Source organism: Cannabis sativa, chromosome X (genome assembly GCF_029168945.1).
Source record: "Cannabis sativa cultivar Pink pepper isolate KNU-18-1 chromosome X, ASM2916894v1, whole genome shotgun sequence".
Taxonomy (NCBI): Eukaryota; Viridiplantae; Streptophyta; class Magnoliopsida; order Rosales; family Cannabaceae; genus Cannabis; species Cannabis sativa.
Window position 1 is genome coordinate 32,561,211 of NC_083610.1, and position 17,698 is coordinate 32,578,908.

Below are 17,698 nucleotides of genomic sequence, written 5' to 3' on the forward strand. Positions count from 1 at the left end.
CGAAAAGGAGATGCCTCACCAGACAACGAGGAAGATTTTGAACCAGGCCTAGAAGTCTTAGGCAATCGGATATGCCTCATAGATTTTTGAGCAAGTATTTTGGGTGCTCTTTTGCTCGAAGGAGTGGAAGATGACACTTTCTTTGGTTCACATCGAAGATGAAATGAATAACCTAGATTCGAAGCTGTTGCTGCAGCATGAGATGGTTATGACGGCATAGGGGAGGCATTTGATGGAGCAGCCTTAGTATTAACCATCTTTCTTGGGTACCCTAAATTCTTTGTCTTAGCCATGAATTATTGAAAGTAAGAATGAAAACAAAGAGTGAGGAAAACAAGGGAGAGTAATATCGGGTAGAAGATGAGAGAATGTGAGATTAAATAAAAAATGAGTTGGTATAAATAATGATATGAAGGAAGAGCAAAAAGAAAACTGAAAACAACTGCCTTTCCCTCTTACAAAGAGAGAACCACCCCTCTTTTCTTATCTATTATTTTTTTTTTTTAAAAAAAAAACACAGAATAAAAAAAAAAAAAAGAACAAGAATAAACCAAGATTTTTTCCATAAACAAACCAATTAAAGTTGATAAATCTTTCAAGATCAACAATTAAACAAAATACAATGAATAAGATATCAAACTTTAAAAGGAAAATCATCATAAACAATCAATTAGAGCATATGTTGATACTTACCATAAGAAAAAACAAGGACCGAATTTCCTTAGCCCACAAGTCAAGTTACACAACCCTTTTTTTTTCAAAAAAAATCGAATAACAAAGAAACTAGAAAGATTTATACAAAAAATAAGTTATTTTAGAGCATGCATCTTACCAGGTTTCGTAAAAAGACAAAAAATCATGTTATGCTTTCAAAGATGATAAGAATTTAGTGTCTCAGATATAAACCATACTCACTAGATGTTGAGAAAAAAAAAACAAGTTACATAGAATGTGGACCATGATTTTTTTATTAATTTAGAAGAGGAGACTTACAAACTTGTACACACTTGTCAGACATTAGTGTGTGCAGTGAAAATAGGATCATTGTCCTTGGCAAGATTTTTATTTTTTTCCTTTTTCAATTTGATCCCGCAGCTAGATGCTACGACACCATACAAAAGCTAACCCTTTTCTATGGTAGTGCATCCTCTTCATAACTGTTAATTACAAACTTCCAGCTTACTCAAAAGATGGCTTTCACACCTCAGTATGGGTAGCTCTATTCCAGCAAGGGGCCTGATAAGAAACTGAAACAAAAGTTGCTCAACTCTGTATAAGACCTTTATGTAATCCCAATCACACATAAATAAGTAACTTGAATCTTTTAACTCAACCTCAAAAGTATGAAGAGTACAAGATACTAAGCTAATTATCATCTAAAAACAGAAACATATTTTGTCAACCAAGAATGAAACAAGGATAGATGCAAGAAAAGAACTACTCAACAATTTTGTACAAATTCAAGAACAAATGAAATTAGACAATGCAAACTCCCAAGGATTTTCTGAGGGAGTCAAAGCGACTTTAGTCTATGGCCTTGGTAAAAATATTAGCCAATTATTTTCCAGTATCAACATATTCTAAATGTAATGTTTGGTTGTCAACAAGTTCCCTAATAAAATGATGCCTTATATCAATGTGTTTTGTTCGAGAATGTTGAACATGATTTTTGAAAATATTTATGGCAGTAGTATTATAAAAAAAAATTATTAAAATACCCAACTCAAATCCATAATCAATTAACATTTGTTTCAACCATAAGAATTGAGTACAACAACTACCAGTAGCTATGTACTCAGCCTCAGCAATAGACAAGGAAATAGAATTTTGTTTCTTACTATGCAAAGAAACCAAATTGTTTCCAAGAAAGAATTAACCTCCACTAGTACTCTTACGATGATCTGCATTACCTGCCCAATCTGCATCACTAAAACAAGCCAAGCTAGAATTAGTGTCTTTAGAATACTAGATTCCAAAGTCAAGAGTACTATTAACATATCAAATAATCCTTTTAACTGCAGAAACATGAGATTCCATAGGATTACTTTGATATCAAGCACAAATTCCCACGCTATAGCTAATATTAGGACGACTAGCAATTAAATACAATAAACTACAAATCATACTATGATAAAGAGTAGTGTCTACCTTTACTCCATGTTCATCCTTTGTCAATTTCAAAGAGGTGCTCATTGGAGTACTTACCTGTTTAGCCGATTCAAGGCCAAACTTTTTGACAAGATTCTTAGCATACTTACTTTGAGACATGAATGTTCCTCCTTCCATTTGTCTGACTTAAAGCCCCAAAAAGAATGTAAGTTCACCAACCATACTCATTTCAAACTCATTTTTCATTTGATTAACAAACACTCGAACTTCATGGTTAGATGTAGAACTAAACACTATATGATCAACATATATTTGAGCAATGATAAAATCTAATTTTATGTGTTTGATGAAAAGAGTTTTGTCTACACTACCTCTTTGATAATCATGAGAAATTTAAAAAGGAGTTAACCTTTCATACCAGGCACAGGGGCCTATTTCAGACCATACAAAGCTTTTTCTAATTTGTATATATGGTCTGGAAACTAAGGATCTTCAAACCCCTTTTGTTGCTCAACATAAACTTCCTCACATAAAATCCCATTCAAAAAGGCTGACTTCACATCCACTTGATACCATTTGATATCAAGAAACAAGCAATACACAATAGTAAACAAATAGATTCTAATCTTGCTACTAGAGCAAATATTTCATCAAAGTCAATACCTTCTACCTATGTGTAGCCTTGTGCCACCAATCGAGCCTTGTTCCTCACAATCGTACCAAATTCATCACTTTTATTTTTAAAGATCTACTTTGTTCCAATCACATTGATACCTTTTGGTCTTTGAACTAAAATGCAAACCTTATTGCAAATAAACTGACTAAGTTCGTCTTGCATATCATTAAGCCATTCTTCATACGTCATGGGTTCCTTCACATTTTTTTGTTCGAATTGTGAGATAAAACAAAGAAATCTAATTAAATTAACATACCTTTTTCTTGTTACCATGCTTTCTTCAAGATTTCCAAAGATGAGATCTTTAGGATTATTCAGTTTTACTCTGGTGCTGGGTTCCTTCTGAATAGAATCAGTAATGATGTTTGGATGAAGTGAGACATGCTGTTCTGATTCTCATGCTTCGGTTGCAGCAATAGATTTGACATTTGCTTCTTCAGAATTCAAGTCTGCTGCATCAGAATCTACATTTGCTACATCTAGTGGAGTATCCAGAAAACTATCTATCTCAACTTTTGTGGAAAATTCTGAAATATCTTTAAAATCATCAACAACCACATTAGCTGATTCCATAACAGTTTGAGTTCTCATGTTGTAAACACAATAGGCTCTACTATTTGTGGAATATCAAATAAACACACCAACATCACTTTTAGCATTAAATTTTCCAATATGCTCCCGATATCTTAAAACATAACAAACACACCCAAAGATATGAAAATGACTTACATTTGGACACTTACATTTCAAGATTTCATAAGATTTTTTGGTTTATTGTATAGAAAGTTGTGTTTATAGCCTCTCCCCACAAACGTTTTGTTAGCTTCTTGCTATTTAACATAACTCTTGTTGTTTCTTGCAAAGTTCGATTCTTCCTCTCAACAACTCTATTTTGTTGAGGAGTTTTAGGAGCTAAAAATTCATGAGTTATACCTGTAGACTTATATTTATCATCATATACTGAGTTCTCAAACTCCTTACCATGATCACTCCGAATTCAAACAATTTTACCAATGTTATATCCTTTTTCAATTCTTAATCTCAAACAAAGTGTTTTAAAATCATCAAATGTGTCAGCTTTTTCTTGTAAAAAATCTACCCAGGTAAAGTGAGGGAAATCATCAACACACAAAAATATATCGCTTACCATTCATACTTTCAACTTGAATTGGACCCATAAGATCCATGTGAAGCAATTCCAATACTTTTGTAGTATTAATATCTGAAATACTTTTGTGAGTGATTTTCAATTGCTTACCAAGTTGATAAAGTTCACACTAACCAACACTTTCTTTACCCAGTTTGGGTAGTCCACGAATAACACCTATATTGGACAATTTTTTTCTTCAAATTTTTATAATTAATATGTATAAGTTTTGCATGCCACAAATCAGTATTGTTGATAGCTGAATGGCAAGTGAACACAGGGTTTAGGGTATAAAAAATATCATTAGATCGAAATCCTTACAAGACACATTGATTATCATCATTAAGTACATAACAATGATCACTATCAAAAGAGACAGTATACCCTTGGTCACATATTTGACGAACGCTAAGTAAATTAGCCCTTAGTCCCTCAACCAACATCACATTTTTCAATCTGAGCAACCCTTAAAAATTGAGAGTTTCCATTCCAATGACATTTCTAGCTAAGTCATTCCCAAATGTGACTTCGCCACACTACATTGGCATGATGTTTATCAAAAAAATTTTGTCACCTGTCATATGTCTAGAGAAACCACTGTCAAATACCAAATTTGTGAAGCAAAACTTTTATCAGAAAAACCAGCTACACATTTTTATTTTTCAATCCATTTCTGTTTGATAACACTATGCTTCTTTTGAAAATTTTTCAAATTATCAAAATGATTTGTTTTGTACATATTCTCCATGGTAAAACATTTAGGCCTAATATGTCTCTTCCTGCCACAAAAATGACAAATATGGACAAATATACTTACCTGAGATCTTACTCTTTTTGTAATTACTGGAGATTTTGCTTCTACTGTTTCTGCCTTTGCAGCGACATACTTTGAATTTACAGCAGGAAACTTTAAATTTGTAACATCAGGAAAACTTGTTGGAACACTAGATTTTACAAATTTTGTGATTCCAGAACTTTCAGTACCATCTGATCCAAGACCAGCAAAGCCTCTTTGACATGCATTCTGAACTTTCTCAAAAATAGAAGATCCAGGGTTAAGCATTTAAACATTTTTCTTGAGACTTTCAAGTTATTCCTTCTTTAATAGAGTAATCTTTTCATCTTTAATGAAAAAGTCAATCTCAAAATCTTTAATATTTAATTCAAAAGTTTCAATTTGATGAGACAATTGTTTATTCATTTTAGACAAGACTCTATTTTCAGAAGTAACTTGTATCCACTTTTCATACATGACCTTGTATGATTCAACGAGAGACTCTTCAAAAATTTTGGAATCATTTGAATCAGAATCTTCTTTTTCAATGGTATTATTTAAACATATCAATTTCTGTTTCCCCTGTGAATCACACAACAAACTAGGAATAAATGAGGTTAGAGTAACATTCTCAGAATTTTGTTCATCACTCTCAGTTTCATCATCACTCCAAGTGACATTGAAACTTTTCCTATTCTTTTTCAGAGTGTTTGCACACTCAAATTGAATGTGCCCAAAGCCTTCACATTCCCTGCACTGAATTACCTTTTTATTAGTCACAAAGGATTTAAAAGGTGTATTTACTTTTGAAAATTTCAGATTATTCTTTTTATTACCCATCTTTTTCATATATTTTTGAAAGTTCTTGTTTAATAAAGTAATTTCATTTTCACATTCATTATCAGAACTTTCTTTTTCAGTAACTTTTAAATCGATACTTTTACCGTTATCACCAATGGACTTAGGTTTTTCCTTTTAATTGATTTGTCGATTTAATTCAAAAGTATGCAAAGAACCCGTTAACTCTTCTACCTTCATTGTGCTAACATATTTGGCTTCCTCCATGGCCAAAAGTTTAGTGTCGAACCTGTTGGAAATATATTTTACCAAGAACTTAGATCTACTCACAAGTATGTTGATTTAACAACCTAAAATTGAACTTCTAAAACGATGAACTAAACACATAAAAGTTTAGAATAACTTACAGTGATGGCAGCAGAATTAAGTGTCTCCTTCCACTCAGATCTCTAACCCTTGATTCCTGTCTGTAGCAGAGTATAATCAAGATCTGAGCCCGAAAATTCTTCAGTTGGATGTGATCCTTCACCGTCTTCCTAATTATGATTGAGTTACTGAGTGATGTGTGTGGGCACTTCTCTTTCACTAGGATTTTCGAAATTCTCTCTTGTTTTTCTCTCTTGAATTCGTGTGATACAATGCAAAGCAAAAGCTTGTTTCAAGAGAAGAGAGGGGCGGCTATATATAGGAAGAAGGGAAGAGCACAACTTTCCAAATAAACAGTTTCCTCTTTTACTGTGTAATTGAATAACTGCCTTATTTAGTGTGATCCACCACTTTCTTATTTTTGCTAGGCTTTGATTAGCAGTTACATGGAAATTTAATTTGAAAATAATAATTGGGAAACATGCAAGCATGTGGCCGGCCATGGTGTGTATGGGCCTCACTGGAATTTTGCAGTTTCCTCAATTTTATTTCTATTTCTCCAAAAATGCCATTTTTCCAATTCTAATCTTTTAAATGCCAAAACTAATTATTTAATAACTAAAATAGATTATTAAATAATATTGCCATTTAAAATAATTATTAATTAGACATGCAAAGTCTCTTAATTAATAATTAAACCTAGAAACCCTTTTATTTACAAATTCATCCTTAAACTGTGAGAATTCACAAATTAGACATAGTCTAACTTTTAGAATTATAATTGATTAATCATAAATCAATTATAGAGTCTTACAAACAGTATAGTCTCAACTAGAATGGGGACCATGGATCTATATGCTGAGCTTCCAATAAGTTGAACCGATTTACCAAGTAAATCCCTAACTTATTAATTCCTTGTTGAATCCACTCTTAGAACTTGGAATTGCACTCTCAAACTTATATAGAGCATATTATATGTTTCACAATATCAATATGCTATCTCATTTAACCATTGTTATAATCTTAATGTGATTAAGAGATCCTCTATATAGATGATTTACATCGAGATGGGACCAATTTTACCGTTTACACCCCTCAATGTATTTTGCCCCTTTGAACACTTAGTTACCTGTAAATGATGTTTTAGTGATCTAATATATAGTCACTGAAACAAGAGCTCATCCATTTACTTCTATTTAACTAAGCTCAAAGGGAATCATCACTTTACTTCTATACACCAGTATAAGCTATAGATTTCCATATTTATGTTCAGCACTCCCACTCAGTTATGCTATCATGTTCCCAAAATATACGTATCACCCTGACCCAAAAAGTAGGCTTAACTAATAAATCAAAGAACATGAATAGCACTCCTGAGATTGAGCCTAAGCATATCAGGATTTAGATTCTCTTAATCTAAGATCAACTTCTGACATTGACTTGGAAAGATACAACGGTAAGTTTACAATATCTTTGACCAAGTTCAATATCGGTCCAGTCCAATGTATACTCCATACATTCGAAACTAGTATACTTTGCCAATGTCCTGGAAAGAACATAACACTTACTCCAAGTGTAAGTATACTTCATCGCTGATTATCACATCAGTGTAAATCCAAAACACTGATGAACAGGGACCAAATCTTTTGAATCATATAATCACAATCAAATTCCACTGTATTGACAATACTGTAATTGTGAATAACTATATGTTCTGGATTTAACTGATTTTGTGCATATATCAATTATATATATTAAACCATAAACATGTAACATACATGTAATCATAAATCACTTCAAAAATCTAAATTGATAACTAATCAGATTGTAATGGGTTTTATTTAGGGCACAAAACCCAACAAACTCCCACTTGCACTAACATAAAACAAGTTGTGCATTACAATCAATCTTTTTACCTCGATCCTCTGATCAAGTGTAGTATGTTTGAATCCACCCATATTTCCAGAACCAGGTTCATAAAACTTATGAAACCTTTTTAACTACATCCTTTACTCATCAAGGGATACTGAAATCCTTACTGCCCATTAAGTGCATCTGAACAAACAGAAGACATATCTCTCAAATTTTAAAATTTGGAATTGAGATAATGCAGTGTAGAATTTCCTTCAGTAAAATAACTTTCTGGTAATTTCGAATTTACAAAGTTATATCTTGTCTGATGAAGCTTGAATTATTATAGATGGGTTTTTACACTCTTCTATAATAATTTCTCCATCTCCAGAGTAACCACCATCTCAAAATTCTTAATGAGTCGGTGTGGATATTGGGATCACTAATGCATAGTTCCTTAATATCTAACATATAGGCCACTTTCATAAATATTTCTTGATTGTCCACTAATGTTCCCTATTTGATTACATCTCAGATGGCTCCCACTCAATAGCAGATCTCTGGTTAGAAACTTTTAACCTTTTACTATTGTTTCTGGGAACATCTCATTGTGACTTATTATCTTAGTCTGAAACTGTAAGTTTCTCTAAGATTAGGTCAACAACATAGCAGTCTAGTATTTGAAGTGTAAAATACTTGCTAGAGATTAAGCAATCAAATCAAGATACCATAAAATGTTATGAGGATTAGAAATCTTGAATCAAGTCTTTCGAATAGACTATGCAAGAATTCTTCTATCTTATTCTCATAATACTGATAGGTTATTTCTATCCATGTGAATGGTTAGATTTGTTTTTATCAGGGGTGTTCTTAAGTTCCTATCACAATTATCAACCAAAAGAATATGGGTAAAGAATTTTAATATTCTCCCACTCAACTAAGGTAATGTGATACATTATCAAAGAACTTTAATGGCATCATTAACTATTACAACAGTAAATCTAAGGTAATTTATTTTATTATTTCCATGTTTAAAATTATGTGTCACAAAGGGTACTGTGGAATAAAGTCCACCCCTAAGTTTATAGAGATTATGATCCACCCCTAAAGGTTGTAAATCTCTATGTGTGATAGAGAGTCTGTGGAGTTGAATATAATCCAGAGTTCATTAGATATAAAAGATCGTTTGAACTGCATATTATTCTTAACTTTTCTCCACCCCTATCAGATCAAAAGATCTTTTTATTAAACAAATTCTCAATAATTGTTTTAGAATTAACAATTATTCATAAACATAGAAGTAATTTCTAGTGTTTATGTAGTAATAACTCTGTAAGGAGTTTAAATATAACAATTATTCATAATATGCCTTTAGAATTTGTATCAATAATAAAAATACATACACATACAAAAATAATAAATAAAACAATTGGTAATAGATAAGATAAAGTACTGAAGCTCAACTCATAAATTGTAATTTATTTGAAAAAGATACTTTATTATAAACCAAAAAAATTGTTTGCAATATTATGAGAACCAAACAGGGAATAAAATCCCAAAACTTGAAATCCAAATTGTTTGAAAAACTAAACAATTAATTCAAAAAAAAAACTTCTTCTTTATCATAGACGACCTCCATCCACCATCCAGCTTTCTAATCCAACTCGTTAAGACAACATTCGAGTTTAAGAAGCTTGAGCTATAAGAAGAATGATAAACAAGGTTAGTAATCCAAAAGGATAATAATTCACTAAAACACATCAGTTTATAAAGAAATACCTTGTTTCTTTGCAAGAAGCTTAGGACATTGGGATTTCCAATGGCCTTTCTCATTGCAGTAGAAACACTTTCCTTTTGGTGTATCACCAGAAGCTCCAGCCTTTTTGTTCTTAGCTGCTTTCGCGGCTGAGCTCGCTTCTTGGCATTTTTCCACTTCTTCTTATGATTGGATTTGGAAGTACAACATGTGCCTCGGGATTACTCGTCTTATTACCATTTCCCGGTATCTTCGAGGTTTATTCCCTCTTTTCTTGGGACCTCCAATCAAATTTTCATATGTCTGATGGTCGTTGACTAAAGTATGAAAGTCTTGTTCCTTCTTATTCATGACATAATTTGATGTATAGGGCAGAAAATCTGGAGTCAGACTATTCAAAATGAGACTCACTTGAGTAGTCTGATCCATTTCAGCACCATGATTCTGGGCTTCCTGGAAATAACTAGCCATCTGGAGAAGGTGATCACGCACATTCTGATGGGGTTCTATCCGTGCGTTGATGAATTTCTTAGTCGCGTCAAAACGAGACTGGATAGATGCCATACCGAATAGCTCAGTTAACTGCGTCATGATTTCTGTAGCCGTGACAGTGTTAGCAAACCTTGTTTTCAAGGTGTCAACCATGCTGGAAAGCATGAAGTATCGAGCTTTGTTGTTAGCATTCTGCCAACGCTCGAACTTCTCTTTCACAGTTTTGGTTGCATTGTCACCGGGCCGCTCGTGACTCGCTCGAACACAAACGAGGCACTTTCACCTATGAGAGCAATGTTAATGTTATCTCTCCACTTTGGGAAGTTAGACCCATTTAGCTTATTTTCAGTTAAGAGTGATAACATGGGATTCGACATTGCAATTCAGGATACTACAAGATAATACATAGATATCAATTATGGTTTAACACAAAATCTTATTCAGAAATTATTAGCACATAGCAAGTAGGAATGACTAGAGAAAATACCAAAAAAAAAAAAAATCAATCCTAAATAATTTCCAAGGTTTTCAACAAACTGATATCAGTGTCCCGTTTAGGCGAGAGTCAAAGCTATCATCCATTGAATAGAGTTGTCAGCTCATCTAAAATGACAAACATTCTAGCAACCTTTTATTCGATCGAAAAGAGAATCCGATGTTGTCCCGTTTAGGCGAGAGTCAAGGTCATTCCTATTTCATGAGCTTCCACCATTGTTTCATACGTTTGTAAGTCTTATACAGTAGCCACCATTAGGGTGATCAATACTAATATAAATAACTTACAAATATACTTATCTTTTGAGATTAAACGGCGCTAACTTGCTAATGAACGTTCCTCCATTAGGGAAGATTACTCACTAAAACAATAGCTATGTAAAACCAACAATGGAGATCGAATATCTTAAAATAATAAAGCTCATTATTTAAAAAGATTTATTTTCTTCTATTATTTATTTATTTTAAATCTATATATATTTATTAAATTTTAAATTTAGAATAAAAATCTAAATAAAATTTAATTTAATATTTGTAAAATTAAACTTAGATGGTTAAGAAAATAAAATGAATTATTTCCATCTTAGTATTAACTTTCCAACAAATATTAAGAAAATTACTAAATTTGAGTTGTATTAATTTAAATTAATTTGCAACTCAAATTATAATTTTCTACCAATATATATATATTGTATTTCCAAAAATATCAAATTTCGAAATACATTAAAATAAATCAAACTTTTCTTATAAAAAAAATACTTCAAGCAAAAATACTATCTATCTAGATTTTCTTGACCAATTAATTCAATTTCTAATAATATATTTTAGTTCCTTTATTTTAAATTAATCATTAAATGAAAAGATCATTGATTTAAGTTGATTCAAAATTAATTAAAATAATTAATTTACAACTTTAATCTATCTTTCAAGATAAATTCAAAATCATCTTGCATAATTAAATGTAATTTTGAAAAATGATTAATAAAATAAATAAAATATATATTTTGAAAATTATTCAAATTTAAGTTGTTATGAAAATACCCAACTTAATATAATTTTCTTATTTAATTAAATATCATGAAAATAACAATATCTGAGTATCATTATGAAAATCAACTTAGATATTTAATTTTCAACTTAATTAAATGTATTAAATTCAGGAAACAAATAATTAAGTGTAGAGAAGGCTTAATTATTAATTTCCAATTTAATACAAGGAAAAATATCCTTAATTGAATTGTACCAAAATTAACTATTAAACAATTAATTTCACAATCAATGATATTTTCCTATATTAGAAATAATAACTAGTATAGAAATAACTATCTAGAAAATATCTCAATTTAACTAAGTATCTTTTCAAGATTTGGAAAATATCTGATTTAAGTTATTATAGAAAGAATCTATAATTTACAAACTTAAAATTTTCCAAACAAAATTTAATTAAATATCAAAATTAGGTGGTAACTACCTAATTTAAAGATATTCCCTTTTTAAGTTTAAAACCAACTTAAAAATATCTTTAAGAATCTTCAATAACTAATTCCTAGAATTCTTCAACTTAATATTAAATTCAAAAGATATTCAAATTTAAGTTAAAAGGGAAAATTAGTAACTTAAATAGGAATATTTAATGAAATAATAAAAGTAAGTTTCAGAAAGAATCTAATTTAAGTTAAAATTCTTTATTTAATTAAATACAAAAAAAATACAAATAGTTTATCTAGAAATGAAATTCATTAAACTATGTTTTTCTTAAATAAATTTCGAAGAAATTAATTATGTTGCTGTTCAATTTTATTAGGTCAAACTAGTTTAATTAACCTAGCACAGTTATCAAAATCAGGAAAATGGGCCTTCACAATTGGGGTTGTTCATGTGAGGGGGGGCTGGGTCCAGTATGTCGTACCCATTTCTAAGGCTCCCAACTCTCACACAAGGCCCAAAAGAGAGGAATTTAACCTTAAAATGAACAACTGTTATTAATTGAATAGGTCCATTAACTAAATGAGCCTAAATAAAATCTATCAGGTTATGACATTTTATTTAGCAACAACAACCTATATGTGTCTATAACAGAAATTAAACATATAGGCTCACACAGGCACACATATTTGGATGGATCCTATCATGTTACTAGGTCATACACAGATGAAAGAAGAATGTAAAATTTACCTGTTACAAATTATTTACTTGATCTATCATCAATTGAACCATGGGTTAAAAACAGATCATTGGATCTGTCAACAAGTTAACCCTGGCAATTTAGATCAAGCAATAATAGGTTTTAGAAAACTTACAAACAATCTAAAACACATACTCCTGCAACAAGGTTAGATTTCGATAGTTGGAAGTAGGATTTATTTAATTTTAAACATTAAAATTTATTTCGAAATTTAATTAAAAAAAATTTCGGTTTTAAAGAATAAATTAAAATTAAACCTACAATTTTTGAAAAATTAGGTTTTGGGTAACCTAAATATCATTTCAAAATAAATTTGCTAAACTTCCTTTTTTAAATTTCATGTTATTTAATAAATTAAATATTCAATAAAATAGAAAATTGTAAAAACATACCCTTTTCTGATTTAACAATCTAATTTAGGTAAAATAACAAAATTTAAAAGAGTTAACAAAAATATCTTATTTCCTCTTTTAAAAAATACCATGATTATAGTAATCTTATTCTAAATAAGGTCAATTAAAAAAAAATTAATAAAAAAAATTATTTTCTGACCTTTTATTCAAAAAATAAGATAAAATAATCAAAATTTAAAAGAAATAAGAAAAGAGGTAAGCAATACTTGATTTTATCCTATTTTCAAATTCAAATTACACTAATATCTAAAATTAATTTTAAAATAAAATTAATTTATTTCTGATAATTAGATTTGAAAATTGAAAAACAAAAATCAAAATACAAAACTATACAATCGGAAGTCAATTCCATGAAATAGCATGAAAAATCGAAGAAAACAAAGAAAAATAGCAGGTGGTACGGACAGCATGCAAAGCATGCTGTCCGCGCGCGTAATGAAGGGGGACAGCCGAGAAACCTCGGCGCTGGGAGGCTGCCAGCAGCCCTTCCGCGCGCGTGGGGTGGGTGATCACCACCTCGATTTTTCCCGATTTTTAAAAATTCATAACTAATTCAAATTAAATCGAAATCGAGTTCTGTAAAAAAGTAAATTGCTTAGAATTTTCCAAACTATCAAATAAAAATAATTCCAAATACAGATAATCAATTATTTTTCTCAGAATTCACAAACATCAATCAAACATCAATATGACACACCATGAAACCATCCAAATCAAAAACAAATCGTTTAAAGTTCAAATTTCTTGCAAGCAAATCAATTACCATGGCTCTGGTGCCAGTTGTTGGAAATATATTTTACCAGGAACTTAGATCTACTCACAAGTATGTTGATTTAATAACCAAAAATTGAACTTCTAAAACGATGAACTAAACACATAAAAGTTAAGAATAACTTACAGTGATGGCAGCGGAATTAAGTGTCTCCTTCCACTCAGATCTCTAACCCTTGATTCCTGTCTGTAGCAGAGTATAATCAAGATCTGAGCCCGAAAATTCTTCAGTTGGATGTGATCCTTCACAGTCTTCCAAACTATGATTGAGTTACTGAGTGATGTGTGTGGGCACTTCTCTCTCACTAGGATTTTCGAAATTCTCTCTTGTTTTTCTCTCTTGAATTCGTGTGATACAATGCAAAGCAAAAGCTTGTTTCAAGAGAAGAGAGGGGCGGCTATATATAGGAAGAAGGGAAGAGCACAACTTTCCAAATAAACAGTTTCCTCTTTTACTGTGTAATTGAATAACTGCCTTATTTAGTGTGATCCACCACTTTCCTATTTTTGCTAGGCTTTGATTAGCAATTACATGGAAATTTAATTTGAAAATAATAATTGGGAAACATGCAAGCATGTGGCCGGCCATGGTGTGTATGGGCCTCACTGGAATTTTGCAGTTTCCTCAATTTTATTTCTATTTCTCCAAAAATGCCATTTTTCCAATTCTAATCTTTTAAATGCCAAAACTAATTATTTAATAACTAAAATAGATTATTAAATAATATTGCCATTTAAAATAATTATTAATTAGACATGCAAAGTCTCTTAATTAATAATTAAACCTAGAAACCCTTTTATTTACAAATTCATCCTTAAACTGTGAAAATTCACAAATTAGACATAGTCTAACTTTTAGAATTATAATTGATTAATCATAAATCAATTATAGAGTCTTACAAACAGTATAGTCTCAATTAGAATGGGGACCATGGATCTATATGCTGAGCTTCCAATAAGTTGAACCGATTTACCAAGTAAATCCCTAACTTGTTAATTCCTTGTTGAATCCACTCTTAGAACTTGGAATTGCACTCTCAAACTTATATAGAGTATATTATATGTTTCGCGATACCAATATGCTATCTCATTTAACCATTGTTATAATCTTAATGTGATTAAGAGATCCTCTATATAGATGATTTACATCGAGATGGGACCAATTTTACCGTTTACACCCCTCAATGTATTTTGCCCCTTTGAACACTTAGTTACCTGTAAATGATATTTTACTGATCTAATATATAGTCACTGAAACAAGAGCTCATCCATTTACTTCTATTTAACTAAGCTCAAAGGGAATCATCACTTTACTTCTATACACCAGTAGAAGCATAGATTTCCATATTTATGTTCAGCACTCCCACTCAGTTATGCTATCATGTTCCCAAAATATACGTATCACCCTGACCCAAAAAGTAGGCTTAACTAATAAATCAAAGAACATGAATAGCACTCCTGAGATTGAGCCTAAGCATATCAGGATTTAGATTCTCTTAATCTAAGATCAAGTTCTGACATTGACTTGGAGAGATACAACGGTAAGTTTACAATATCTTTGACCAAGTTCAATATCGGTCCAGTCCAATGTATACTCCATACATTCGAAACTAGTATACTTTGCCAATGTCCTGGAAAGAACATAACACTTACTCCAAGTGTAAGTATACTTCATCGCTGATTGTCACATCAGTGTAAATCCAAAACACTGATGAACAGGGACCAAATCTTTTGAATCATATAATCACAATCACATTCCACTGTATTGACAATACTGTAATTGTGAATAACTATATGTTCTGGATTTAACTGATTTTGTGCATATATCAAGTATATATATTAAACCATAAACATGTAACATACATGTAATCATAAATCACTTCAAAAATCTAAATTGATAACTAATCAGATTGTAATGGGTTTTATTTAGGGCACAAAACCCAACAGAACCTATCTAGAAGAACTCTAACAACTTTTCTAACAAGAACAGATTCATCAAGCTTTTTACCAAGAGCAAAATATTCATTAGCTCTATCAGACAGTCTTTCATAAAACTCAATTAGGGTTTCATTTTCAGACATCCTAAGATCGTCAAATTTGGTCTGAAGCATAATAAACCTAGAACGCTTAACATCAGACGTTCCTTCAAACTCAGTTCCTTCAAACTGAGTTTGAAGGATCTGCCAAGCATCCTTAACATATTCACAAGAAGATATAAGCTTAATATAATATTCACCTACTCCATTAAATATAGCATGCAAAGCTTTGCTATTGTAACCAGACAATTTATCATCTTCAATAAACCATTCAAGTTCAAATTTTATTTTAGAATTACCTTCAAAATCTACCACAACAGGGCGAGACCATCATGAAAGAACCATCCTCCATGCTTTCTCATCTTGAGACTTGATAAAAGCCCCCATTCTAACTTTTCAATAAGGATAATTAGAATCATTGAGCAACGGTGGACGAGAAATGGAACTCCTTTTTGCAAAAAAAAGACATATTACACAAAAACACACAAAAATTTAAAGGACCACACTAAGAGTTTAGTGATCCGCTCTAATACCAATTGAAAAACCGTGTTTTTGCAAAAGCTAATAATTTTTTTACAAAATAACAGTAAAAACACAACTATAACAGTCTGCAGCAGAAGAATGTAATTATGTCACTGCAGGACACAGTTTTACAGAAACAACCTAGAACCAAAAATAAAATACCAGCAGAAAATAAAATCACTTAACACAAGAACACTGCTAGTCCATGGGGCAACGCTTAGAGAAAGAAATCAATTAGTAAAGTCTCAAATAATTACAAAGACAATTGACTTAAACAAGTTTAGACTCCCTCTTAATCTTTGCCGCAATCCTTTGTAATTCACTTCACAAATCTGATTTCTGAAATACCATCAAACAGCGAACTTCCTTCGTCTTTGATGTGTGAGTGCTTACTTCCTCTCAAAGTAAGGTTTGAATAAGTCTTCTCCCGAAAACCTTTCTCTTGTTCAGTCAAGTTGTTCAAACCGATCCTAAGACGAGACTAAGAATAAAAACAAAAACACTATTACCTACTTGAACAACTAGGTTCTCACAAAAAGAACACTCTCCTCACAAGAAACTATGCAAAAGTGAAAACTAGAAGAGCTAAACTGATTGGCTGCTACCTAGGTTTTGTTTATAAAAAATAACAACCTTAGAGACAGCCACAAAATCGATTCCATAGCTGTACAAACTTTCCTAAAAAAATCCTAATTTGCAGCATTAGAGTCGGATTTCTGGAGCAACAAATCAGACTAGAAAGAAAACTTGCCAAATAAGTGCCCGATCATGAACATGGACTTCATACCTGCCAAAAACAGTGTGCGATCTTACTAAGACAGAATCGAAAACATCAAAGAGAAAGAGCAAGGTCAAAGTTTTCAAATAAAATCAACTTTCCATAAGAGAATTCATTCTCTTACAAGAGTTTCCAAAACAAGAAAATGGACAGCTGAAAAAGAAATTTTTCATTTGAAAGAAAAGAGTAATAAATACACAAAATCAAAGTGAACAAATCGATCTAATTGCACAAGAAAATTATATAATAAATAAAAAATATTTTGACACTTAAATTGTCAAAAAAAACTTTACAGAAACATCATGATGTATTGTATCTAAACTTATATTTTTTTCGTATCTAATCATGTTCGTGTCTCTGAAACTCGTGTCGATTTCATGCTGCATTAAAAAAAAATAATCCGACCAATATTTAAAATACTAATCCATATTGAGATGGTTTAAGGTAGGAAACGGGAAGTTTCCTTTAGTTTTGAAAGGTGTATTTACGAAGAATCTGTGTCCGGGTGCAGTCAAAAGAGTTGATTCT